The sequence below is a fragment of the Arvicola amphibius genome, chromosome 10, assembly GCF_903992535.2.
Source record: "Arvicola amphibius chromosome 10, mArvAmp1.2, whole genome shotgun sequence".
NCBI lineage: Eukaryota > Metazoa > Chordata > Mammalia > Rodentia > Cricetidae > Arvicola > Arvicola amphibius.
In genome coordinates, this window is record NC_052056.1 from 8,281,053 (window position 1) to 8,306,888 (window position 25,836).

Here is a 25,836-nt window from a genome sequence, read left to right on the forward strand (position 1 = left end):
GGAAATATATATCATACTCATAGAGGTGACGAGTATTGGGTGAAGGGCGAGAGGGACATGGGGCTTGTAGGAAGAAATCCCTTCTTCATCCTCTGTAACTGAAACAGAGGGGCAGGTGGCTTCAGAGAAGCCAAGTGGTGGTCAGACCCCAGGTGACCTATCAGGAAGGAAGCAGGATCAGCTTCCTGCCTTCCCTATCATGGCTTCTTCTGGGCTTGCACAGAGACTTGGAGGGAGAGCTACCTTATTAGATCATTGCTGATAGAGATAAGATAGAATATTTAGCACATTTGCCCTTGGAGATTTATTTTTAAAGAAAGGCCCTCGCTGGTCTGGAGGTCATTGAGATCCACCTGCCTCTACCTCCCGAGTGCTAACGGTGTGCACGGCCGCACCCTTCAATAATGCAAGTGTCTCTTACACTTGAGGATGCGAGGAAGGCAATCTGTCCATCTGTCAAATGCACTTCCTGGGATCCGGGTGGTGGGGAAATTGTTTAGGCTGTGTGCTGGGGAGATTTATAATTTTAACCATGATCAAAAACTTCTTGGGTTTTGTGGGATGTTTTAAGTCCAGGCATTCAATTTTGATTTTTTTTTCCTTCTTCTTCTCTGTATTGGCTACTCTTGTACTGCTTTGTTAAAACGCCATGGCCAAGGCGACTTCTAGACTGTATGAAGCTCGGTTGTCTTTGTATTCACAGATAAGCACTGGGGGAGCCTGAATGTTAAGCACACAGGGTTGTTCCCTTGAGGGAAGGAATGCTGTACCTGTAGTCCCTCCAGAAGGCGGGAGGCACAGTGTTTGACTCTCTCTGGGTAGACTTTCCCTGCACCTTTTTCTGGAACAATCTTCCCCAAACCTGTATTGTAGATTTGTTTTCCTCAGTTAGTCCGTGAAACTTATCTTTATGGACTTTACAGAGCATTTCCATGTGGTTGCGTCTGGGCTGTATTTGCTAACTTTGTTCCTCAAAGAGATCTATGCATGCTTTTTTGTGCACATGGTATGGAGTTCATACCACCAAACTGTGCTCTGCTTAAATAGGCCTAAAATAAACTCTCCAGGGTCAGACTCCAGAAGTTTGAACCAATACCTGTTGCTGCAGGCCACTTGGTTTCCCGGCCACCCAGCCCTGAAATAATCACACAGCAACTATATTATTTAAATCACTGCTTGGCCCGTTAGCTCTAGCTTCTTATTTGCTAACTCTTACATCTTAATTTAACCCATCTCCATTAATTTTTGCATCACCACGAGATCGTGGCCTACCAGTAAAGTTTCAGCCAGTCTGTCTCCAGCAGCAGCTCCATGGCTTTTCTCTGACTCTGCCTCCTTTCTCCCAGCATTCAGTTTAGGGCCCCCCCCCCCCCAGCTCTGTTCTACCCTATCAGGCCCAGCCAGTTCCTTTATTAACCAATGGTGTTCATAGCATACAGAGGGGAATCCCACATCAAATACCAGATACTAAGCCATGTTGAACAGTACTACCTTCCTGCCTCCCAGGACCCTCTCTCTCTCTTTAGGCCTGTGAAGACTGCAGAGACCCTGTGACCTGGAGCTCCTCTAGGGGTCAGGACCTCTGCCTGTGCCGTTCTTGATGGTCTATATTTGGCCATATTCAAGTCAGGCTTTTCTGAACATTTTAAGAATTAGACGTCAACTTATCATTCGTTTGCCGTGCAGTTTTAGGAGAACCGCGCTTATTCAGTTCCTGAGAATCTCCGTGGGGTATGATTGATCACCTTCAGTGTCTATGAGCTGTTCTTATCCCCCCTCCTCCTTCATCCCGCTGCTGGACCAGCATCCAGCAAGAAACTGTCCAGCATTGATGTTTTCTGCTAGTAGTTTCCCATACATTGGCCTTCCCCTGACTCTTTCTGTAACCCCCACCCCCAACTGTCTTTCCCATGTTCCTAGCCGAGCCCTGTCCACTCCGTTCTTCAAGCGGGGTTGATATCTGTCCATTGCTGTCATCCTGGAGGAAGTCTGCCTGCCTTAACCATTTAAGAAACATGTCCAGATAATATTTCTAAAAATGTGGTTTTTTTGGGAAATCATGTGTGGTCCAGCCTAACCCAATACTGAGAGCAATGTGGGGCTCATTGCTCACCTCCGGGGGTCACCTCTTGTGGCTGATTCTCACTGAAAAGAGGCCTGGCCTTGATCTTCAGTCTGAAATATTCACTTGTACTTATTTGTCTTGATTCTGTCTCTTTGATGTTTGGTCCCTCCTCATTAAGAGACTGTATGCTAGCTTTGAAAAGTCTAGTCATCTTAAAAACACACGTACTTTTTGTTTGGTTTGTTTGTTTTTAAGTGTTGGGTCTTGCTGTGTTGCTTACTGACCGTGATCTCCTGGGCTGATGTGGCCTTCCTGCTTTGGTCTCTTGACTAGCTGAGACTACAGACCTTTCCTTGCTGTTTTCAGTAGGACTGTGAGCCTGGGAGGGCCCATGTGACTTCCTCCAGAATACTGTTCCTCCAGAAGGTGGAACTAGGTTGGGTTCTCTGTGACTCGCTTAGTTGAAGAGAGTTCTAGATTACTTGGCTACCAATTCCAAGCCCTTAATTTCTTCCTCGTCGTCGTGCCTCTCCTTGCTGTGGTGGCCGCATAGATTTCTCCACAGATACAGTTCTGTATGCATGTGTTCTTTTCTTTCCCCTTTGCTTATGGAATGAAGCGCACGGGCTTTGGGAAGCTGCTTGTTATTCAGCGCCTTTTCTTTTGGACTTGTAGGTGGCCGGCTGCGTTCTGGATGTTGGTACTTTCCGAAGCTTGAACTCCGAACGGTGAGTAGTTGTGTCCCCTACACACTGGCCGTGGGTCTCGAAGGACTAGCGGGGCGTTGCGAGTACACCGAAGCATTAAAAAAGCCCGAAATCAATGTTTGTGTTAATTGGTTCTTATTCCTTACCCTTCCTTCCAGACCTTTTCCTCGGGGTATTAAAAGGCCGCACATATTCTGTATGGCCAGGACAGCTGCAGGGGTTTGTACAGTTGCCCGAGGAACGGTTCTGAGGGGACTGAAGGAGTGAGAGCAGCTCTCGGGGTGCACACGTTCCTGTAAAGTGATCGGCACCAGCATGATCCTATTGTCACATGAATGAGCAAGAGTTCATTGTTCAGCATCACGGATGTTGGCGTCTCATAGTGGTTTTCAGTTGGTAAAACTGCCTGAGCACGACCCAAGACCCTAAACAACGCACGCACCTCATTGGGTTGCTCTCAGCTCCCCATCTGTCTACAACAGTGGTTCTCAACCTGAGGGTCTTGACCCCTTTCGCGTTCAAATGCGGCTTTCACAGGGTCGCATATCAGATGATACTTACAGTACAATTCATAACAGTAGCAAAATTACACTTATGAAGTAGCTGAAATTGAAAACTTTATGCTTGTTGGGGGGTGTCACCACAACACGAGGAACTGTACCCAAAGGGTCGCAGCATCAGGAAGGTTGAGAACCTCTGCTTTAAGACAGGGTCTGTCTGTGTTTGCTCAGGCTGGTTTAGAACTCATTCCTTCTGCTCCCAGATCCTTGGTGTGGGGATTACAGGAGCGCTCGCTGGGAGGTCTTGGTGACTCTCGTTTCAGAATGTGGTTCGCATAGACTGTGGTGTAACACAGTTCCCTTTTTAATTGTTAATGGTGATAGGTACTGTTGGCCCATCGTCTATCATTGGAACTCCTATCAGCTCCACGTGACTGTAAAGGCATTGACCGTCTGGAACTGAGCATAGGTGTGATCTTTTCTTCAGAGTAACACAGATGGGATTTGGGTTCTGCCATTTGTACGTTATTAACTGGTTCTCTAATGAAGAACTGAGATCAGTTTTTCTTTATTTGTGTGTGCGTGTGTTTGCAAGGGTATGTCTGTGATGGTCACAGGACAACTTGCAGGATTTGCAAGAAAGGAACAGAGTTGGGGAGAGCGAGTCGGACCTGACATGAGGAACATGCAGGTGATGGATCGGATGAGAAGCAGACAGACTCTTGGTTCATTTTGAGGGGGTTTTGAGGATTCGCTCTGCATGGGGCAGAGCATTCCTGGGCCCTTTCTGGCCAGTCAGCTGGTAGTAAATGCTTGGTGGAGAAGTTGTAGGTTGAAATTTTCCCTGGTGGACCAGTGTGCTGTCTAGCTGTGTGCCAACTTGCCACGGTCATCTGAGAGGAGGGAGCCTCTGCTGAGAAAATGCCTCCGCAAGATTGCACGGAAGCTTGTAGAGCATTTTCTTAATTAGTGATGAGGAAGGGTCCAGCCCATTGTGGGTAGAGCTATCCCTGGTCTAGTGGTCCTGGCTTCTATGAGAAAGCAGGCCCAGAAAACCGTGGGAAACAAGCCAGTAAGCAGCTCCCCTCCATCCCCTCTGCATCAGCTCCTGCCTCCAGGATCCTGCCCTGTTGGACTCTCTGTCCTGACTTCCTCAGTGATGAGCAGTGATATGAAGTGTAAACCAAAAACACTTTCCTCCCCAGGTTGCATTTGGTCATGGTGTTTCTGGTAACAGTAGTAACCCTGACTAAGTCAGCTAGTTCCTTCTTTGGGAGCTGGAGGCAGGAGGATGAGGAAATCCTCAGTTACATAGCGGTGCCGAGACCAGTGAGGATGTTAGAATGCTCTGCTTTAAAGCTGATAACAAACTGATAACCGTCTCCAGACTGCACCTAGTACAGGGCAGAGGCCGCGGGGGGGGGGGGGGGGGTGATGGTCACGTGGGACCACACAGGCCATGACAGCAGCTGGGCAGCCAGCAGCACAGAAGAGGCGGTTGGGGGGCTAGCTGTGTTTTCAGTCAGGTCTGGTGGTTGAACCCTTGGGAATGGAGGGCCAACTGTAACTCAAATGAAATACAGTGCAGCAAGGCCAGGTTCATGTTAGTGATGGCCTTTGAACTCTGTGATGGCAGAGGCTAACAGTCCTCCTGCCTGGCAGCCCACATCTTGAGGTCTTGTCTCATCGGCTTCCTAAGGATAAGACCTTCTCTCCTCTTACATATGAATGTGCATTAATGTGTGACTTATTTTACCTTTGCTCAGGAGTTCTCTGGTTTTTTTTTTTTTTTTTTTTTTTTTTTTTTGTCGTTTGCTAAGGGCTTTCAAAATAGAGAGACTTGGACTTTTCCTCCTAAACGTTGTTCAGCTCACTTTTCCTAAGATAGTCTCTCTATCTTCTCGCCATATTGTTAAATTATTATGGATGGCTGTGGAATTCTTTATGTAAGAATAATGAAGCAGATTTAAAATATAAAAGACTTTTCATTCTTAATTGCATCTTAATGCCATAAAAAACCATAGTGATTATTAAAAAAATGGCAGAAGAAAAGAATTAAAATAGTAGAATTTCTTAGCAAAGATTCCGTTTCATAATGCATTTCGATATAATTGGTATCACAATGTGTAATTAACAGTCTTCCTTTGAAGTATGAAGCTGAAGTTTGGGCGGAGCGGGGGGGGGGGGTGTCTTGTAGGACTTGGTGCTGTCTGAATCCGTTCCTACAGTGGCATTCTAGAGCCTGCAGGGGCTGCAGGCTGTGCTACACTCCTTGACTTTTTGTGTTAGAGGAGTTACAGAAGCGCGGATAAAGCGTTCTTCACCACCTGTGTAGCCACCACAGGTGTCCCCGGTTTGTCATGGGAAAGGGAGAAGACAGACTTCACCCGCCTGTGGTACCCATTTTTGAGTTGGGTTGGCTTGGGACTTGTCACTCCAAATCTGCATGGGAGTCTCTTTGGGTCATTTTCTAGACTCACCCCTAACTTGACTGTGGGCCTTGGTGATGGTGAGGACCAAGAGTCCAAGGAAAAACACTGTGGGAGAGGGATGGGTCTGGGTATAGAGCAGGGAACCTCAGTCCCCTGGGGTCTTACTCTGACTCAGTTGGCTCCTTAAAGGTTGGAAGACCTTTAAGAACAGGCCAGAAGAGAGCACAAACCGGGCAGAACTGGCTGGAGGTAACCGCGTCTTTGGCTCATTTTTTTGGGCATTCCTTTCTGTCACCATTCAGTTCATGCAGGCTCCTCCTTGGGAGAGGTGGTGGTGAAGTGATTGAGGTGGTTGGGTGGGCACTCTTTGTCACCCCTTGGTCCTCAAGTGCCTCAGTGCCAGCCCATGGGGGAAGTTGATGCCACAGGCAGCCAACTGGAGCCCCGTAGGAGTGAGGTAGGAGTGAGGAAAGACATTCCTGCTTCAGAATTCAAGGATTCTTCTCTGGAAATAGGATCTAACAGCCCCTGAATTCTCCTCTAAATCATCTCTAAATTCATCAGTGGCATTGTGTTTTGCCTTTGAACGGCTTTGACCTTTGGTCGAGAGCTGGTATTAACGGTTATGCTCTGCCATGCTTCTTGATTTTAGTGATGATGGAGCCGAGGCTGGAGCGGTGGTTTAGCACTTGCTTCCACAGAGGACACGGGTTTGGTACCCAGCATCCCACAGTGACTCACAACCTTCTGGAACCCCAGTTCTAGCCCTAGTTCTCCAGTTGCAGGGAATCTGATGCCTCTTCTTGCCTCCTTGGCAACCGTAACCGTGCGGTACAGATACACACATGCAAGCAGACACTCATACATGTCAAATAAAAATAAATAAATCTTAAAACAGAGGATGATGGGACTGAGCTGAGACCCAGGAGCTGTGGCGCTCCTGAGTTACGCTAAGTGTTGGAGCAGGGTTTGGCAGAGTATTTGTGGGGATTATCTGTGGTTCTGTTTTCCATGTAGGGTGAAGGCATGAGAATGCTGTTTCTTCCATCTTCCCTTTGCTGGAGTCTCAGTAGAACAGGCTGGTATTTCAGGCTTAGAAAGGGTTTGCTAGCAGCAATTTTGTTTGTTTGTTTAGTTTAGTTTTGTTTTTGTTTCTCTGTAGCTTTGGAGACTGTCCTGGAACTAGCTCTTTCTTGTAGACCAGGATGGCCTCGAACTCACAGAGATCCACCTGCCTCTGCCTCCCAAGTGCTGGGATTAAAGGCGTGCGCCACCATTGCCCGGCTGCTAGCAGCAGTTTTTAAATTACATTTTATTTATTCATTTGTGTGTGTGTGTGTGTGTGTGTGTGTGTGTGTGTGCATGTGCATAACCTGCTGCAGTCTGTTCTCTCTCTTTCATGACAGGGTTTCACTATATAGCTGTGGCTGTCCTGGAACTCACTATGCAGACCAGGCTGGTCTCGAACTCACAGAGATCCGCTTGACTCTGCCTCCCAAGTGCTGGGATTAAAGGTACACACTACTACTCCTGACCTTGGAGTCTGTACTCTTACCTGGGTCCTGTAGATCAAACTCTGACCATCAGGGTGATAGCAGGCACCTTCACCTGCTAAGACATCTCACCAGCCTCAGTCACAATGATGTAAAAAATGATTGACGTGTGTGTGTGCATGCCTGTGTGCCCATGGATTCCAGAAGTGGGTCTCAGATGCCCTGGAGCTGGACTTGCAGGCATGGATTCTGGGAACAAACAGGACCCTTTGCAAGGGCAGTCCACACTCGTAGCCACTCAGCCATCTCTCCGGCCCACCCTGCAAAAATGGTTTTTAAAAAGAGATGGAAGGGGAAATAAGGGTGAGAGAAGTCCTTAACCTGCATGGGGTTCAAGGTGGAGAAGAGGAATTGGCAAGAACAGTTTTGCAGTGGTTGCGAGTGGGAGAAAAGGAAACTCTTTGGATGAAGGACACCAAAGCAAACGCGGCCTTGGATCTTGTTAGGACGCTGACTTGGTGAGGGGAGGGAGGGTGTTGAAAGAGCAGTAACCGGTGTTGGTGACATGTGGAAGGCAAACGCCTGTAAAAGTATTGGGATTATGAATATGAAAAGCACGACCCACTGATGTATTTGTAAATGACACAGCAGGATGCTTGAGATAGTCATCAGAGCAATAGTGCCGCGTGGGAGTGCAGGGAATTGCTGCTGCATTGTGGGTATGCGCTGATTGTGTACCTATAGTACAAGCCTTCCCGAAGAACGGGGAGTGCTGGCGCACACCCGTAATCTCAGTACTTGGCAGGCGGAGGCAGGAGGATTTGTGAATTTGAAACTAGCTTGGGCTGCAGAGAGCAAGACTCTGTCTTAAGAAATGGAACAAAGTAGGCTGGGCAGTGGTGCTGCACGCCTTTAATCCTAGCACTCAGGAGGCAAAAGCAGGCAGGTATCTGTGAGTTCAAGGCCAGCCTGGTCTACAGAATGAGTTCCAGGACAGGTTCCAAAGCTGCACAGAGAAACCCTGTCTCAAAAAGACCAGAGAGAGAGAGAGAGAGAGAGAGAGAGAGAGAGAGAGAGAAATTTTCATAGAACAAGGATTTTATTGAAAAGCTGAAAGCTAGTCACCTGGAATAAACCATGATCTTTGCAATTTAAGGAAGCAGCAAGAGGAATTTGCTGGCCTCTTACAAGAGACACTTCCAAGCCCAGCAGATGTATCTCTGTTTCTCCAGGAACGCCCCTCTGGCCTGAGTGGCAAGCTTCAGTGTTACGTTCTCCCCAGAATATGACCTCAGCTGTCTTCTCTCGTCTTTCCTTTGGGTCCGCTTGCAGTTCAGTGTCTCTGCCTCTCCAGGTCTCTCGTCAGCTGCATCTCTTCCTGCTCCCATGCCCCTGTGGTTCTCCTTTTCTGAATTCCAGGTGCTGGCCGACGTAGACCTAGAGACATTCTTCATGTTAGAGCCCTCAAGGTCACAAGAATTGGATTATTCAGCCATGTGTAGACTTGGCCAACTTCATATATTGCACAGATATATTTATAAACATACATTAAAATTCAGAATCTTAAAAATTTATGATAAGATGATGTACTAAATCAGAAGTGTGTCACTGTGACCTAAGTCACAAAGTCCTCCTGTCGTTGTGCCAGCCATGCCTGTACCCCAGATGGGAGCAGCTTGATGGACGACCAGCATCGTGGTGCCTGTGGCCTGGGTGAAGGCTGTGCCTGCTGCTCTGGGCCTGATTGATTCTCACCTCACAGCCTCCGATCACTCCTGGGATGATGCAGATGCCGGGGCCTGACCTGGTGTAGGACCTCCCAACCATGGCCATTCTGAGTTTACTGTTTTTCCTCTGGCTCCTCATTCAGCTTCTTAAATTGACTGCTGGATGGCTTGGGTGTTGTTTCTGTTGTCCGAGTTTTCCAGGGACTGTCTTGATGGACATTTAACTAGGGAAGAGACCTCTCCCCGCCCCCCCCCCCTCCGTGGTTCAGTGGCGGTTTCCTGTTTCACACTGCTAAGTGATAAATCTGAGTTCTTGCATATGCTAGGTAAGTTCTACCACGGAGCTACATCCTCAGCTTTCTTTTGACTTATTTTTTAAGTTCTGAGGCAGTCTCATTAGGTTGCTAACTTAGAGCTTACTTTGTAGCCCAGGCTGGCTTTCACCCCATGACCCTGTTTTAGTTTCTAGGACATAGGTCTGTCCCTCTGTGCTGCTATAGGGAACTTAGGTCTGGGTGGGGGGCACTTTAAAGCGGCAAGAGTGGCTGAGGCTGAGGACCTGCTCCTGTAGAAAGCCAGTGGGTCATTTCCAGGAAGTGCCTTGGTCCTGGATTCTGTTGGGACAGAAGAACGAGGTACTATTTAATGATGGAGATTTGGGATGGGTGGCTCCTTTGGAACAAAGGGATGTGTGGGGAGCCCAGCTATGGCAAGATAAAGAAGTGTCTTCTGTGTTCTAGGGAGGATCAGTGTTGAATTTTGGCCTTGTCTAGTCGATGACAGTGGGCATCAGTATTCTTGGAAGCATGTTACCAGAGATGACTTGTTCATTTCCCGGCTGCCCAAATCTGAATAATCGCACAGAAACTATATTAATTCCAACACCATTTGGCCAATGGTTCACACATATTTCTAGCTAGCTTTTATATCTTAACCTATTTCTATTAATCTGTGTATTGCCTCGAGGCTGTGGCCTACCAGAAAGGTTCCAGCGGCGTCTTTCTCCTTTGGCAGCTACATGATGGTTCTTTGACTCTGCCTACTTTGTATATATATATATCTCTGTTCAGATTTCCCACCTAACTTTACTTTGCTAAGCCATTGGCTGAAACAGCTTCTTTATTAACCAATAGTAACAAAACATTCATACAGAATACAGAGGGGAATCCCACATCAGAAGCAAGGCGGTCCTTTTCCCCATCATCACCCCTCATGGTCTCTGCTGCTGCCCTCCTGACGTCTCAGCAGCTGTAGTTACCTGCGGGAGAGCCACACCACACTGGGCCCATTCATGGTTCCTTATGGAAGGGATATAAGCCGTTAGCAGTTGGTGGCGGAGACTCAGAAGACCCTTCCTTCTCAAGGATAGTTGTTAATGCTTACTGGGGGAGGGCTCCTAAGGCACACCTCTCCCAGAGGAGAGTTAACAATTGCTGGGGTACCCTTCCTCCCTCAGAATCTGTGCTATTTATTAATAGTTATAGGGAGAGCTATTTTCTCCAGTGGTGTGCCCACTTGTAAGTTGTCCATGGCCGTATGAGGAAACTAATTAAATTCATCTGTCTACCTGAATTGGGTGGAATCATTTGTCTGTCTGTCACTGGTGCCCTGTCCGGGGTCAGTAATCATTTGTCTTCCCAGGAAAAGTTCACACCACAGGGAAGAAGGTGCCAGGCCAGTTGTCCTGCGAAGACCCAGCACCCCTGACTCTCTGTCTTCTGCCTGCCAGAGACTTGACTTTCTGCTTGATTGAATTTTGCCTGGCTGTGAAATGCCTGCATCAATTTGGCGACTACAGGGAGCTCTCATCTGCATGGTGAATTGCCTCGCTCCAAACTTGGTCTCACCCAAGCAAGAAGAGGGGGTTGTGGCAATTGGCAGGCAGGTTTCGTAATGGGAACATGCAGTATTTTTCTTAGTGGAGGCATGGCAGAGATGACTAGCAGCCAGTTCAAAAACAAAGAAGGACAAAGTGAAAATAACTTCTGTGTTTTGAGCACCTGCATGTTCCTGGCTTTATGATACTTCCCTGTCTGTCATAGTTAATTTTTATGAACTTGACACAGTCCTAGGCATAGCTGGGAAGAGGGGACATCAATTAAGGAGTTGCCTCCATCAGATTTGCATGTGGGCCTGTCTGTGGGCATCCTTTTGATTGTTGTTGATTGATGAGGAAGGACCCAGCTCACTGTGGGCTGTGCTGCCCCTAGGCAGGTAGGCCTGGGCTGTCTAAGAAAGACAATTGTGCAAACCAGGGGAAACAAGCCAGCAGACAGTGTTTCTCTGTGGTCTCTCTCTGCTTCGGTTCCCGCCTCAGCTTCTCCTAATGGTGGATTGTAAGCCAGATTGTGTTGGTTTGAAATAAAGTGACTCCCATAGGGAGTGGCACTATTGGAAAGTGTGGCTTGTGGAAGTAGGTGTGACCTTGCTGGAGGAATTGTGCCACTGTGTGGGTGGGCTTTGAGATCTTCCATGCTCATACTATTCTCAGTGTGGCGCACACAGTTCACTTTCTGTTGCCTGTGGATCCAGATGTGGAAAGAACTCTCAGCTCCTTCTCCAGCACCACATCTGCCTGCTTGCTGCCATGAAAATAGTGGACTACACCTCTGGACCTGTAAGCCAGCCCCGATTAAATATTTTCTTTTATAATAGTTGCTGTGATCATGGTGTCTTCTCACAACAATAGAAACCCTAAGACACAAATAACCCCTTTCTTCTCAAATTGGTTTTGGTCAGTGTTTTATCACAGCAATAGAAATCAGACTGATACAGTACCCATTGTATTACTTATTCCCCAGAGCTAGTTTAGTTATTATAAGAGTGATATTTCAAGTAGGAACTTAGACACTGGGGTGGTCACGGGGAAGTGTCCTCAGAAGTGGATCCTGGGTACTCAGGTTGGTAGAGCTGGACTCTGACTCCACTATTCCTGGGCAGAATTTGAGGACTTGCCAGCCTGTTTGACCGAAGTAGCCATGGGTGTGTGTGGTGTCAAGAGTGCTTGCTTACAAGACATCTTCGTGGCCAGCTCCTTTCCTAGGCTTTCCCTGGGTACTGCTGACTTGGACTCTGTCCTCTCGCCTCGGCCAGTGTGGATGTGTTAGCTGTGGCTGCTGTAACCACACACTGTCAATGGGACCTAGCACACACCGAGTGCCCTGATAGTATTTTATGTGTCCACCTCCCTGACCACAGGATGTCCAGATATTTGACCAACCGTTCTGGGTATTCTCCAAGAATGTTTCTGGATGAGATATAATAACAGAGGTGAGAGAGACAGAAGATTGCTCTCCCCAGTATGGAGGGCTCATGCAGTTATTTGGAGACCTGAACAAAATCAGTGGCTCACACCTTTTCAGTAGGGGGGTGTCCCCAGCGTGAGTGCGTTTGGCCTTGGACTGGAATTAGCATCGCTCTCCCGGGTCTGCAGTTTGCTCAGTGCAGATCTTCACACATGTCTATGACTGTGTAGTATCATGATGATGCACATGTGCTGTGGGGGTGTGTCTGTATGTAGGTGGTAGGTCCTGTCCTCTAGAGGACCCTGATAGTGCCCACTCTGGGTGATGGCACATCTACTCATTCTTAGCTTAGGATTGTCTTACCAGTGTTCCTGTGGGTACTGCAGGAATTTCCATTGGCTTTCACTGCTTAGGCATCTGTGAACTCAGATTCTCATCTTCCTCCTCTGGTTCCAATCCTTGATCAGTGACACCAGGCAGATTTCTTAGTATTTCTCTACTTTCTTTGTTTTTTTCTCTTTCCCTGTACCCCACTCCCCACTTTCCTTGTTTTATTTTGGATTTAAAGTATTTCTAATAATCATAGTTCATAAACGTAAGCGTGGGAGTGGTGGAAATGGTTCTGTGGACAGTGGTTCTGGGCCAGCATGAAGACCTGGGTGTGGGTCCCCACGCTCTGTGTAAAAATCCAGGTGTGGGAACATGTGATTGCCACACCTGGGGGGCAGACACAAGAGGATCCTGGGGAATTTGCTGACCAGAAAGTCTAGCTGGATTGATGAGCTGACTTTTGCTGAGAGACTTTGTCCCAAAAAACTGATGTGGCAGGCTAATAGAGGGAGACACCTGATGTCAAACTCTGGCCTTTGGACATGTGTGCCCAGTGCACATGTAATACACACCTCTACATGTGCCCACATCCACCCCTTCCCCGAATCGCACTCTTGAGGTGTAAAGATAACATTGATTTCCTTATCACAATGGCCACTGCTCCCACAAACCCACTTCAGACTCCCCAGCCACAGGATTTTCTTACAATTAAATACTTTTCTTTAACTGCCAGTTTTATTGACTAGTGTGTGTGTGCATGCATGTGTGTGCGTGCGTGTGTGTGTGTGTGTGTGTGTGTGTGTTTGAAACAGGCTTTCTCTGTGTAACAGCCTTGACTATCCTGGAACTCCTTTTGTGGATCAGACTGACCTTGAACCCACAGATATTCACCTGCCTCTGCCTCCCGTGTGCTGGGATTAAAGACATCTGGCTACAAATCCATATTTTTTAGTATTACTCTTTGTCTCTAATTTCCTTCTGGGTCTTTGTGTTTGCCCTTTGTTTCTGATAATGATACGCAGCTTGCCTGTCTCATTCTCCCTTAACAAGTTTGGAGGGCTGTCTTACACACGGCTCAGTCACTGTTGTGGGGCCTTCTTCCCAGTGCTTACTTCTCAGTGTTCTATTGGGGACACTCTATGGCACGCTCTGTCCTCAGCCATGGGAATATATTTTCACACCCTTAGAGGGTGTCCAAAATCACACCGGTTCTGAATTTTTCCTACGCTATGTTTTTATTCTATGCCTGCACTTCTAAACTGGTGTTGAATATGTAAATTAGGCTTGGTAAGCAATTGACCTCAGATCTGAGCGACTTTAGCATGTGAATGTTTTCTTCCCTTAGTCAACCACGTCCATCCTTACACTCAGAGGAAGCCTCCCTCAGCTTGTTGGGAACACTTTTGCTTCTGTGCTTTGCCGCCGCTGTTAAGGCCAGCGGAGTACCACGGTGCTGTGGGCTGTGACCGCTGTTCTGATAACCAGGCAAGAGATTCTCAGTGACTACTGGGTGAGTAGCATATACAGTGCTGATGCCCTGGGCAAAGGGAGGGCACAGCAGGACGGCGTCAGAGGCAGAAGATTCCGTTATGGCACTCAGAAGATGCACAAGTAACTTACTGATGGGATTTTCCGTTTAGTATTTTTGGACCACGGTTGACTGTAGGATTCTGGAGCCATGAAAGGTGGAACAATCAGCGAGAGAGGATTTCTGTGTGCCTTTCTTGTTTCCTTTGCCATCTCTATGTCTTTCTAGCCTTGTTTAATCATGGCCTGGTTTTCTCGGTAATGTCCATAAATACCGCGTTTGCCTACTTAGTTTGTGGTGAAATGATTAGGGAATGCGTCCTCTCCAGAAGTGACCATGAGTGAACCTGCTCCCACTGATGTGAATGGGCTGCTGGTGTCTGGAGTGGATGTCTGGGCCAGGAGGCCCCTTTAACCAGAACTTAGTAGCAGCACTAGGCAGCAGCCGGAGGGTTCATTTCTTCTTCAGCTACAGGAATTTCAGCAGATGGTGGGGTTAATACCACAAAACCGTGAAATCAACATCCAATAAACCCAAGCCCCAAATGGAAGCTGTAACAAGAAAACTAAAAACCCAGGGACAGAAACGGGTTCAACCCAAGGACCAGAAGAGCAAAGCAGCCAAGCCACTAGAGGAGTCTCACCTCTGCCAAGGCTGGGCGACCACAGACTGACCTGACTGAGCCTCTCTCTCCCCGCCCATTGTTTATTTCCTCTAGTGCTGGGATTGAAGGTGTGAGCCTCCAGCACCTCGATTTATTTCTGCCTTGATCTTGTGTAGCCCAGGGTGGCCTTGAACTCCCAGAGATCCATCTGCCTCTGTCTCCCAAATCCTGGGATTAAAGGTGTGTGACACCATTACCCGATGTCAAGTGGCTTTAGTTTTACCTGTGGTCTTCAAGCAAGATTTACTTAATAAAATGCAAAAAATATAGGAAGCGATGAAGTCCTGTTTGCCTTTCTTTATCTTGATGGCCCTCATTTCTCTGGATCAGAGAGGCCCGACTATTAGAATTCAGTAGACACATTTCAACCCAAGAAGTAAGGGATGGTGGTCTTAAATTGCTCTTTGGGTTTTAAAAGGAATTGGGATATTCTGGGTTTTTTAGGAGGGCTTTCGGTGGTGCCGAGACGGCCTGAGATTTTGGCCAGATGGGCTGTGATGGAAATGGTATTTCCTGTGATGACATAGTGTTCTGCAGTCACTAAGGATGTGTGTCCCTTGTGTCGGAATCACAGACAATGTTAAGGATAGCTAGGGGCTGTCTAAAACTTTTCAGATTTGCCAGATTATCTATCACAAATTTGTATTTTACGTGAAGGGGAACTTCAGAGTGAGCCCTGCTCCCTCTTCAGCAAAACAAAAGAAATGTAATATTAGTAAAAGTTAAAGAACATTCTAGAAGCTGGGTGGTGGTGGTGGTGCACACCTTTAATCCCACCACTTGGGAGGCAGATGCAGGTGGATCTCTGAGTTCAAAGTCAGCCTGGTCAACTGAGCCAGTTCCAGGACAGTCAAGGCTACACAAAGAAGCCCTTTCTCAAAAACTACACACACACACTCAGACAGACAGACAGACAGACAGACAGACAGACACACACACACACACACACACACACACACCCAGTTTAGAAGACTCTTCACTCTTCAGTAAACAGTCTACAGAATCCTGAAGCCAATAGTGCCATATTAATAAAGTTATTCTGGTTTGTTTTTCATTTTTTTTTTATTTTGGGGTTTTTCGTGACAGGGTTTCTCTGTGTAACAGGCTGTCCTGGAACTAGCTCTTGTAGACCAGGCTGGCCTTGAACTCACAGAGATCCATCTGCCTCTGCCCTGAGTGCTGGGATTAAAGGCGTGTGCCACCACCACCTAGCTCAGGATTCTTTTATTAGAAAACAGCAAATACACAACAAATACATATTCCCGCATCACTAAAATAGAAGTTAGGGCTTGGGGTTTTAATATCTTGGTGGAGGTTGAGATTTACGTATTGATGCAGACCTTTTTTATTCGCGTGTGACATTTGAGGCTTCTTTCCTGCAGTTGGTGACATTTCCCACAGAAACACGCCCTGTTCCTGGCTGATCTTGAAGTTGCCTGTAGCAGCTTAGCTGTCTGAGTGCTTCCTTGCTTCACAGAGCAGGATGCCGAGCTGGTGACGGTGTGGGGGTTTAGTTGCCGGCCCCTTGAGTGGACTCCCCATCACTGACGTGATGACGCCGAGCCCAGTATCACTTCCTTAGGCTGACAGATAGTTACTTAGTGCTTTAAGAGGAGATAAAAATGTGAGGTTAATATTATAGTAATTAGTCATTTTTACTGTATTTTTTTTTCTGTTAAATCCCCAGAGCACAAGTATGGAATTTGTCAGACGGGAGCTTATACTTTCCAGCCATCATGTTCCTTGAGATCTGTCATTCCTTCTTTGAAATATTATTCAATAAGAATGTGTAGACATCTTAGTGGAATTTTATTGATGTATTTTAAAGCAGGAAGCTGCTTTCCTGGATGGATGTGGACTCCTTCAGCGCTCCGTCGTCTGCAACGCTGGGCCAGTGCAGATGAAGCAGCTTTAGGAGCACCACTTACTACTGCCGTAGAAGTGTGGGCTGGCTGCCACCGTGGCTGCCAGGGCACAGCTGAGGTTCAGTGCTGCTCATCGAAACTCAGGTCTGGCTGCTGGGACCAGCAGAGGTTAGACCTGACTTTCCTGATGTTTTCCATGTATGTAACCTCATCAATTTCCACTCTTCTGGCTGTTTTCACTGGAGACCGAGGAGGGTCCAAGGACGAGCGGCTTAGAGAGCCTGTGGTTTGGCCTTGGCTTCGTTTTGGCTTGTGGGAGGCTGCATCCCGTGAGGTCCAGCTTTTATGAAATCTGTTCTAAATGACTTGAATGAGAGCCAGCGCCGTCTGATGTTTTCTATTATGTAACCAGTCAGATTTATGTTTCATACAATGAATTTCAAATCCCAGTTTTTAGGGGATTTCAAAGGGGATAGGGATGCTCTTAGCTTCCTGGGGAACGAATGCTTGGAAAGGCTATGTAGCTCCAGGCTCATTATAGAAACCACAGCTGTAAAATGTGATTGTTTGAAAACTGATGGACTGCAGGATCTGATCTCTGGGGGTGCCCGTCGCAGTAGTATGTGGGGGTGGTTCAGGTGACTCTTTTTGTTTCATGTAGTTATTATGGTGTGTATGTGTGTGTGCATATGTGTCTGTGCGTGTGTATATGTACATATCAGTGCATGCCATGGGCAACATGTAGAGTTTCCAGGTCAACTCTGAGGAGCCAGTTCTCCTTTCAGCCTGTGGGATTGGTTATCAGGGTCACAGAAGCACCTTACCCACCTAGCCATTTCTCCAGCTTGGGTGTGATTTCCTCTTCTTTTTCTTTTTTTTTTTAAATTCTTTATTTTTTGTGCATTGGTGTTTTGCCTGTGTAAGAACTGTAGTTATAGACAGTTGTGAGCTGCTGTGTGGTTGCTGGGAATTGAACCTAGGTCCTCTGGGACAGCAGTCAGTGCTCTTAACAGCTGAGCCATCTCTCCAGTCTTTTTAAATGTGATTTCTAATGACTGTATTTAAACCAGTTATTGCTCAAGTTTCTAATTAGTTTTAATAATAAAAACCCAGAGACAGATATTGGGGTAAATGCTGAGAGATCGAAGAGAGAAAGAAACAAGCCACAGCCAGCTCTCACCTTGCTAACTCCTCAGCCAAAAAAGGGTCAAACTGCTGTCTCTTCCCGCCTTACATTCCTCTCTCGACCCAGCTGTACCACTTCCTGTCTGCCTACACAGGCCTCCAGACCTCTCTGGTTAACTAGTGGCTAGCTCCGTTCTCTGATCTTCAGGCAAGCTTTATTTGCCAGAGTACAAACACGTTATCACCACACCTGGCCCTTCGGGTTGGCGAGATGGCCCAGTGGGCAAAGGTGCTTGCTGCACAAGCCTGCTGTCCTGAATTCGGCTCCTGGAACCGTCGTAAGGGTGGAAGGAGAAAACTGAGCCCACAGTGCTATCTTCTGACTTCCACATGTGCGCTTTAGCTCATGCTCCACCTCTTACTACTAAATTTTAAAATATTATTTGAAAAACACAACCCTAAATCACACTCATGAGGATGAGCTGGCCTGCAGAAGCAGCAGCCGGTTCTAAAGCGCTCAGTGTGCCGTGGCGACTCTTTGGTTCTCCCAGGTAATTGCTCTGAGGTTAACTCTCCCCACTTCTCCTGGTTTCAGAGGATCTGTGCAGCAGGCCCTGAAACCCTGCTCATTTTCTCTTGCTTGTTATGAGAAGGCCTAATTATTCCTGATGACCACCAGTAGTAGTTAGGGGATACACTGCCCTGGCCATGGCCTTCACAGCATCTGGGCAACCCATTCTTTTCCAGTTTTTCTCCCCTGTCCTTTTCAGTTACAGCAGCGAGATGGGAGAGAGCATCCACGTCTTCCTCTTTCTAGGCAGCTGAGATTTCTGCTGTCACTGCTCCAAAGCAATTAATTGTGATATGTTTGAAGAATCCCAGGGCCCCATCTTTCCTAAGACTCTGCCCTTGACCAGGCTGGAATCAGGCTCCTTATTGCCTTTTGGCCAGGAGGCTTTGACTTTGACCCAGGCCTCTCTTTGCCTGCCCTGTCCCAGTCTTAGCAAAGAATCCTGTGAGGCTGCCCACTCTACCTTCCTTGATAATTGATCAAGTTGCTCATGCCTCATCGTTGACCTATAATCACAAGTTGTTTTTAGCCATTCCTAATAGAAATTAGGCCACTTGAGCAAGAGTTCTTGTCTTAGAGGGTTCATTGCTGTGAAGAGACATGACCACAGTGTTTCTCTGTAGCTTTAAAGGCTGTCCTGGAACTAGCTCTTGTAGACCAGGCTGGCCTCGAACTCACAGAGTTCCACCTGCCTCTGCCTCCTGAGTGCTGGGATTAAAGGCGTGCGCCACCACCGCCTGGCTCACAGCAACTCTTATAAATAAAACATTTAACTGAGGCGGGTCACTTACAGTTTCAGAGGTTTAGTCTGTCATTATCACGATGGGGAGCATGGTGACCAGCAGGCAGTCTATGTGGTGCTGGAGCCGAGAGTGCTACATCTTGCAGCCAACAGGAACCTGACTGACAGTCACACTGCGGGAAACTTGAGCAAGAGAGACTTCAAGTCCACCCCCCCAGTGACTCACTTCCTGAAACAAGGCATTCAGTCCTTCTCATAGTGCCACTCCCTTTGGGGGGTATTTTCTTTCAAGCCACCACAGTCCTCTGACTCTTGATGATTTCTTTCAGTAATACCCCATACCCTGTACCTTGTCTGCATGTCCACACTTACTCTTCCTGGATTCGGAACTGAGCTAACCCCCAACCTCCCCAGTTGCAATACCTGTATTTTGCTTTTCTTTAATTATGTCATTATGATGATGATGATGATGATGATGATGATGATGATGATGATGAAAATCCATGTTCTTCCATGGTACATCCCAAGTAGCACCCTGTGCATTTATTAGGAAGGACTGACTCCTAAATCAAAGTCCAAAATGTATCTGCTTAACTGAACAAAAGGTTATTTCTGTTCTATGTCAGGTTGTCTCCTAAATGGTAATTTGGGAACCCAGGCTCTTTCCACATTGTGGCTCTGCCATCTGTAATCTGTGCATCCCAAGTTCGCTATATGCGTTTTTTTTCTAGGTGTGTCAGTTAGCTAGAGATTTGTCACAGGAACCTGTTTCTGCTCCCCAGTGACTGGGAAGTATCGGCTAGGGTGCTGCTCATTATTTTGTGAGTCTTGCATTTTAAACAAGTGTCCCATGTGCTTGCGGTGCAGAGCTCACTCAACACCGCGCTCGGCATTTTGTGCCGTGTTTGTCGAGTGTCCCTTTGGCTGTGATGCGATGTGTACATGGCGTGCTGGGGTTTTGTCTTTTGGTTTTGCCCTGAAAAATCGAGCAGCTCCTTCCATACAGAAAAGAGAAGTTTAACAAAGGAATACATTCTGATTTTCTGTGCTTGTCCTGAGTTTGCCAGCGTGTGGTGACTTGTGCAGGGAGCTGATTTGGTGGTCAGTGGTCGTTCATCTTGCTGCAATGTTTCTGCTCTGGGAGTACAGCAGTTGTCTCACCGATCTGTAACACAGTCTTGATGGCCTACGGTGCCCCGTGACACTCTTGGAATTAGGGCACTGATCATAAGAACGCCAGTGTCTCTTTCCTTAGTTCTGGCCACAGTGGACGGTTGACTGTTTCGCTTGTCTCTTGTAGCCTATTGAAAACATAAGGGTTTTCTTAAGTTCCTCTCCTGAGACTCCTTCATCTGGGACCAGGACAGCTCTGACAGCATCTATTACCCACCTCCTGACCCACTGAGGCAGTTTCTCTGTAGCCCGGGCTGTCTTGAAACTAGCTCTTGTAGACGAGGTTATCCTTTGAACTCCCAGAGATCTGCCTGCCTCTGCTTCCTGAGTGCTGGCATTAGAGGTGTGCACCACCATGCCCAGCCTGTTACTCACTTTTAAATTTAATTGATTAGTTTGATTATTGATTGTGTGTGTGTGTGTTCAACTGGGCATGTGCAGATCCATGCATGTCACTGTGTGTGTGGAGGCCAGGACAACTCCGAGGAGCTGGTTCTTTCCTGCCACATTGTGGATCTGGGTCTTCAGCCTCTGACCAAGTGCCTCCTCCGCTCACTGAGCCATCTCACAGGCCTGGTCATTTATTTTTAAAGCAAGGATGGGTTAATTTGGTTTCTAGAATGGGACCATATGCAGACACATGCAGTGGTGAGGGAGAGGGAGGCCAGTGATGTGGTCACTGGGTCTCCTTGTTTCCACAGGACTTAGAGCAGTCTGGACCAACAATGGATAGGATTTGAGCAAATTGCAGGCAAAGGGAAAACAATACCGGACTGTGATTTCTTGGCCACTTCACGAGACTTTTGTTAAGCTTCTGACTCAACACGGTCTGTTGCTAAGCTACTGAGAAATACAGCACAGGCTGGCGGACGCGACATTGAACATGGCTCTGATAGTAAGTAATGATGGTTGTGGAATACTTACTGTGTGTGGCTGCCGGTACCATCTCATCTCTTCCTGTTAATGACATGAGGAGGTATGAATTCTGTCTTATCTCCCTTTTATCCAGGCAGGACAATGGGGTATAGAGAAGTCGGGTAGCTACAAGGAGTGTGTTGCATGTGGTCACTTCCCTGTTGACATCTGAGTCACCAGGGTTTTGTCCTACCCCAGGTCTGGTTGGTTCTGCTTTAGCTGTTGCTTTCTTGGACAGGGAGAGAGACACCCCCCCCCGCCCCTCCTTACACATAGATTACACATCTTCTGCTTTCCTGCATGGTAATTACGGTTTCTGGGTTAGCACTCTGCTGCCAGCTTTGTGCGGATGTGGGTAAAGTCAGCTCTCTTTCTTGGTTCCCTTTGATGGTGTAGTGTGCAGGCAGATAAAGTAGGGAGCTTATGCATGTTAATGACTTGTCAACTGCAGTTTCTTTCGGGGTTCTTTTCATGGGTTACTACCAGTCAGAAGTATCTTAAATAATTGAATGCTTCTGAAAGCTCTTCTTCCGAGGTCAAGAGAAGATGGGGTTGGGTATCACTGAGGCAAAGTCGTGATGTCAACCTCCTTTTACTGACCAGCTGTTTTCATAGGAGTGATAGGAGACAGAACATGGCTTGGGTGGATGTTGTTGTGGTCCACACAGTGAGAGCTTGGGGAGGTAGTGTGTGATCTGTAAGTCATAGGTGGTCTTTAGGTTGATTGGGGCATACCTGTGCATTATTTTATATTATATACATGATAATTCCTGGATTGAGTTGTGATTACTTCCTCATGTCAGGGTTCTGCTGTGATTATCAGGGACCAAACCAGTGGGGTTCCCATATCTTGATCTCCAAAACAATAGAATGTGAGCTAAATAAGCCCCCCCCCCATTTCTGTTTTTCCTTTTGTTGGTGTGTGCCTGCATTAAATTTAGGGTTCTAACCATAACAGGCAAGTGTTTGACCACTGAGCCAACCTGACCCAGGTCTTTGACGATGGTAACTCAAGCCCACCTGTTACATTGCTCTTCTCCAAATCATGGCAGACAGCACCCCACTCCCTCAACCATAGCACTTTTTCTCGGACATCCTCCAGGCGAGTTATCATATTGGTTCAAAATTAATTTTCCTAGTTGACCGTCTTTTTGTCCTTTTATAAAAGAAGTAAACAATCTTAGTGCAGACTTTCTCAACTGGAGACAGATGTCGCTATTGCGGAGCTATTCCCCTACAAGCTGCCTTGACAAGGGAGGGAGGAGGCTCGACAGGTTACATATTCTTGGTGCCCTTGGGGGTTATCTCCATGGAGGACATCATTACTACATGGTCTACTCAACCAGCTCGAGTTGTTCTCCGTATGAGGAATGAATGAATGCAGAGAAGAAGATTCATTTTGAGACAGGTCAAAAGTGTTTATTTTTCACTTACCAGTTATAGAAGGTCATAGACTGTTGCTGGTTCTGGGCCAGCAATATTTATTTATTATTTATTACCTAAGGATAGTCAACAAATCCTTGGGGTTTTGAATCTGCTTCTTGTCTTGAGCTGCCAACATACCATCTGAATTTCTCTCTGGATACTGAGCAGTGGCCGTGAGCTGCGGTTGCCAGTCAGGCCCACAGTCCTGAGAGGAAACAGCTGGTATTCTGTAGCATGTTGTGTTGCTAAGCGACGCTATCTGATAGATGGGGAAATCAAGTGCATTTCCAACTTAATATGTTTTTGACTTGCTACATTTTTAAAGTTTGTATTTCCTTGGTGTTCACGTGTGTAAGTCTATGGTTGAGCACCTGCTGCACAGTGGATGCGGTCAGAGAACAATTTGTGGGAACCAGTTCTCTCCTTGTGCCTTGTGGTTCCCAGGGATTGGAATCAGGTCATCAGGTTGGGCAACAAGCACATTTACCTGCAGAGCCATCTTGCTGGCTCAGGATATTTTGGTCTTCTGATTAGTTTAGCAGGATCTAACTACAGTAGAACTTGAGGAAGAGATGTAATTAATTCAGTTGTTCTTCACCGCATGCTTACTGTGCGCCAGGCTGGAAGCCACTTGTCAAGGAGACTCTCCTCCCTGGAACATGGCAGAGAATCAGGAAGGTCACAGCGGTGCCTGCTCAGCGTCTTGTCTGGAGAGGGCTGGAAGTTGTCATCCAGAGGCTGTCCACATGAAGCAGATGCTATTAGGAGAGGGTGTGGGGAGATGCCACGGATGCTCACTGGGTGAACCTCCTGTTGTAGTTGGGTGAACATGACCCACTTAAGAAGCAAGGAAATCCGATCCATCCATAGAACATCAAATTCCAAGAGTTTCCATTTGGCATCGAATAGGTGACCATGTTTGGAACTGTCTTCAGCATGCTGGTGCCAAATGGAGGGTGGGGAGATATTGATTTTAGCTCCAACTACATAACTCTGGGCCACCACAGGGTTCTGCCTGGATTTCCCTTCTCACCTCTCAGGTCCAAGTCCTGGCAGTAAGGATGCTGGCTTAGTTGCAGGCCTTACCGCCTTTGTTTCCAGTCTGCCAGGGACTCCTATCCTGAGCTGCAGGTTGTTTGGTGTCTGGAAGGAATTCTGTCCTCTGTTGTGTCCAGTCTTAGCCATTTCCTGCAGGGCTCGGAATCTGACCCCCAGACTCTTACTTAACCTTGGCTGAATATGGAGGTTCTATAGAACTTTGTTAATGTTAACCAATTTTAAGAAGAAAAGTTTCAGAAGGTTTGGGCAGCTAGATGCACAAAGCTTCCCGTCTGAAGAGCAGAGCGCCCCCTGGCACGTTCATCCGTCACCGCATCTGTCAATTCAGAAGAGAAGTCAATTATCACCTTCGTCTTAAAGCGTAATTGAAGTCTCTCTTCTCAGCCATCAGGGGATCAGCTCACTCCTCATTAATAATTAATTAATTAATTGTTTGCTGCCTGTTCTTATGTTCTGAGAAACTGTTCTAAAAGAAAAGGCTGTGTTTTCCAGTTTGCCATGGCTCCTCGTGGCAGGCATGGACTGTAAGTCACAACTGCAGCTGATGGAGCCCTCAGCTCACTCAGTCTATTTCCAGAGGCTGTGTTTGCCAGCAGGGAAACGGACACATTTGTTTTCTTTCTCCTTACGCTCGGTTTGCATCCTCTAATGGCTTGGATGTTAATTTGGGATTCCAGCCCATTTCAGAAGGTTTTGGTTTTGAAGGCGCAAAGTAAATTTAGTTCTTATGTAAAGCCTCTAATGAGACCAATAACTATAACTGACGGTGTTTTTTTCCTGATAAAGGCTTTCTTGTTTTCTAGAGGCCAAGGTCAAATCTGAAAGATTTGTTGGCTGGCTTGGCAGTTTCTCCAGCAGTTCCAGCTTCCATAGCTCGTTTGTCTTCCTCATGCCGTTTGAGAATGCGGGCAGAAGAGACTCAGAAGGGAACAATGCAGGTCCCAATTCACTGCTGGATGAAGGCGTGCTCACGCAAACATTAGCTTGTGATGTGTGTCTCCCTGGAAGCCTCAGCTGGCATTCTTTATCAGTGAGGCAGCGGCTTCATGTGTTTCCTCCATGTAGATCAGTCACTGCCACTCCTCAGTGACAGGAGGAACTGAGACAGATTAAAATCTGATCCCGTGATGTAGCGTTTAAGGCTTTCTACAGCTTAACCCCAAATTCCTTTCCATCTGTGTCACCCCTCGGCTGCCAGGTAGGAACATGCTGCAGGGATATGGCCTGGCCTTTCTTTCATAGCTTCTGCTCCTCCTGTTTCCCAGCGAGCACCTCACCTTCCTCCCTCAAGCCCTTCACCTTGGGCTGCCCTCCCACCGAGTGCAATGGCTCCTTTTTAATGCCTCTGTTCTTCAAGCTTTCTCACTGGTTGTGGGTGCAGGTGTCTGGGGGAGATCATTTACCAACCTGAAGCTCTTTGCTTGTGGAAGAGAAGATGAGGGACAGAATAGAGAGTATGAAGGTGGACTTGGGAAGGGATTCTGGCTCTTTCTAGACAGAAGTTGGGAATAGAGTACTAGCTACATCTTCCCTGTCTTCTTTTCTGTCTCCTCTTGCCTGATCTTGGAGCAGCAGAGAATGTCTGATGATTCTGTGTAATGGGAGGAGCTTCCATAAAGGTTCTGTATGCAAAAGGGATGTCATGTTCATGACATTTTTATTCTGTATTTATTGGGGTCCATGATTTCACGGGAGTCTGACCAAGGAAAACGTGTGCTTATTCAACTGTGGTGCGCTTTAGTGATGTAAGCTGTTCCATCATTTGTGAGCGGTGCACTCATTTTAGAAAGTGCAATAAGAACAGCTCAAAAATGGCTGAGTTATCCCTGACAGTCCTGAGCTCAGGGATGCACTGGTCCTGGCATGTAGGGATGAAGGTCTCCCCTTTAACAGTCTCATGGTCCAGTTAAGGGATTCTTACAGCATGTCTGCATTGGTATCTGACAGCTTCCTGGAGTATGCTTTCTGAGCTCCATTGCAGACCCTCTGAGTGACAGTGTCCCCATTTCAGACCCTCTGAGTGACAGTGTCCCCATTTCAGACCCTCTGAGTGAGAATGTCCCCACTGCAGACCCTCTGAGTGAGAATGTCCCCACTGCAGGCCCTCTGAGTGACAGTGTCCCCACTGTAGACCCTCTGAGTGACAGTGTCCCCACTGCAGACCCTTTGGTGACAGTGCCCACTGCAGACCCTCTGGTGACAGTGCCCCCACTGCAGACCTTCTGAGTGAAAATGTCCCCTTTCAGACTCCTTGAGTGAAAAATTCCCAG

At 47.2% G+C, this 25,836-nt stretch overlaps 1 protein-coding gene across 1 annotated transcript in view; it reads left to right on the forward strand.

Moving 5' to 3' along the window:
* The first annotated feature begins 2,746 nt into the window (after positions 1-2,746).
* Tiam1 (TIAM Rac1 associated GEF 1) overlaps positions 2,747-25,836 on the forward strand; it is a 266,751-nt gene continuing 243,661 nt past the window's right edge. The window contains exon 1 of the mRNA XM_038345371.1: positions 2,747-2,793. The gene's annotated coding sequence lies outside the window, so the exon portion shown is untranslated. The remainder of the gene's footprint in view (positions 2,794-25,836) is intronic.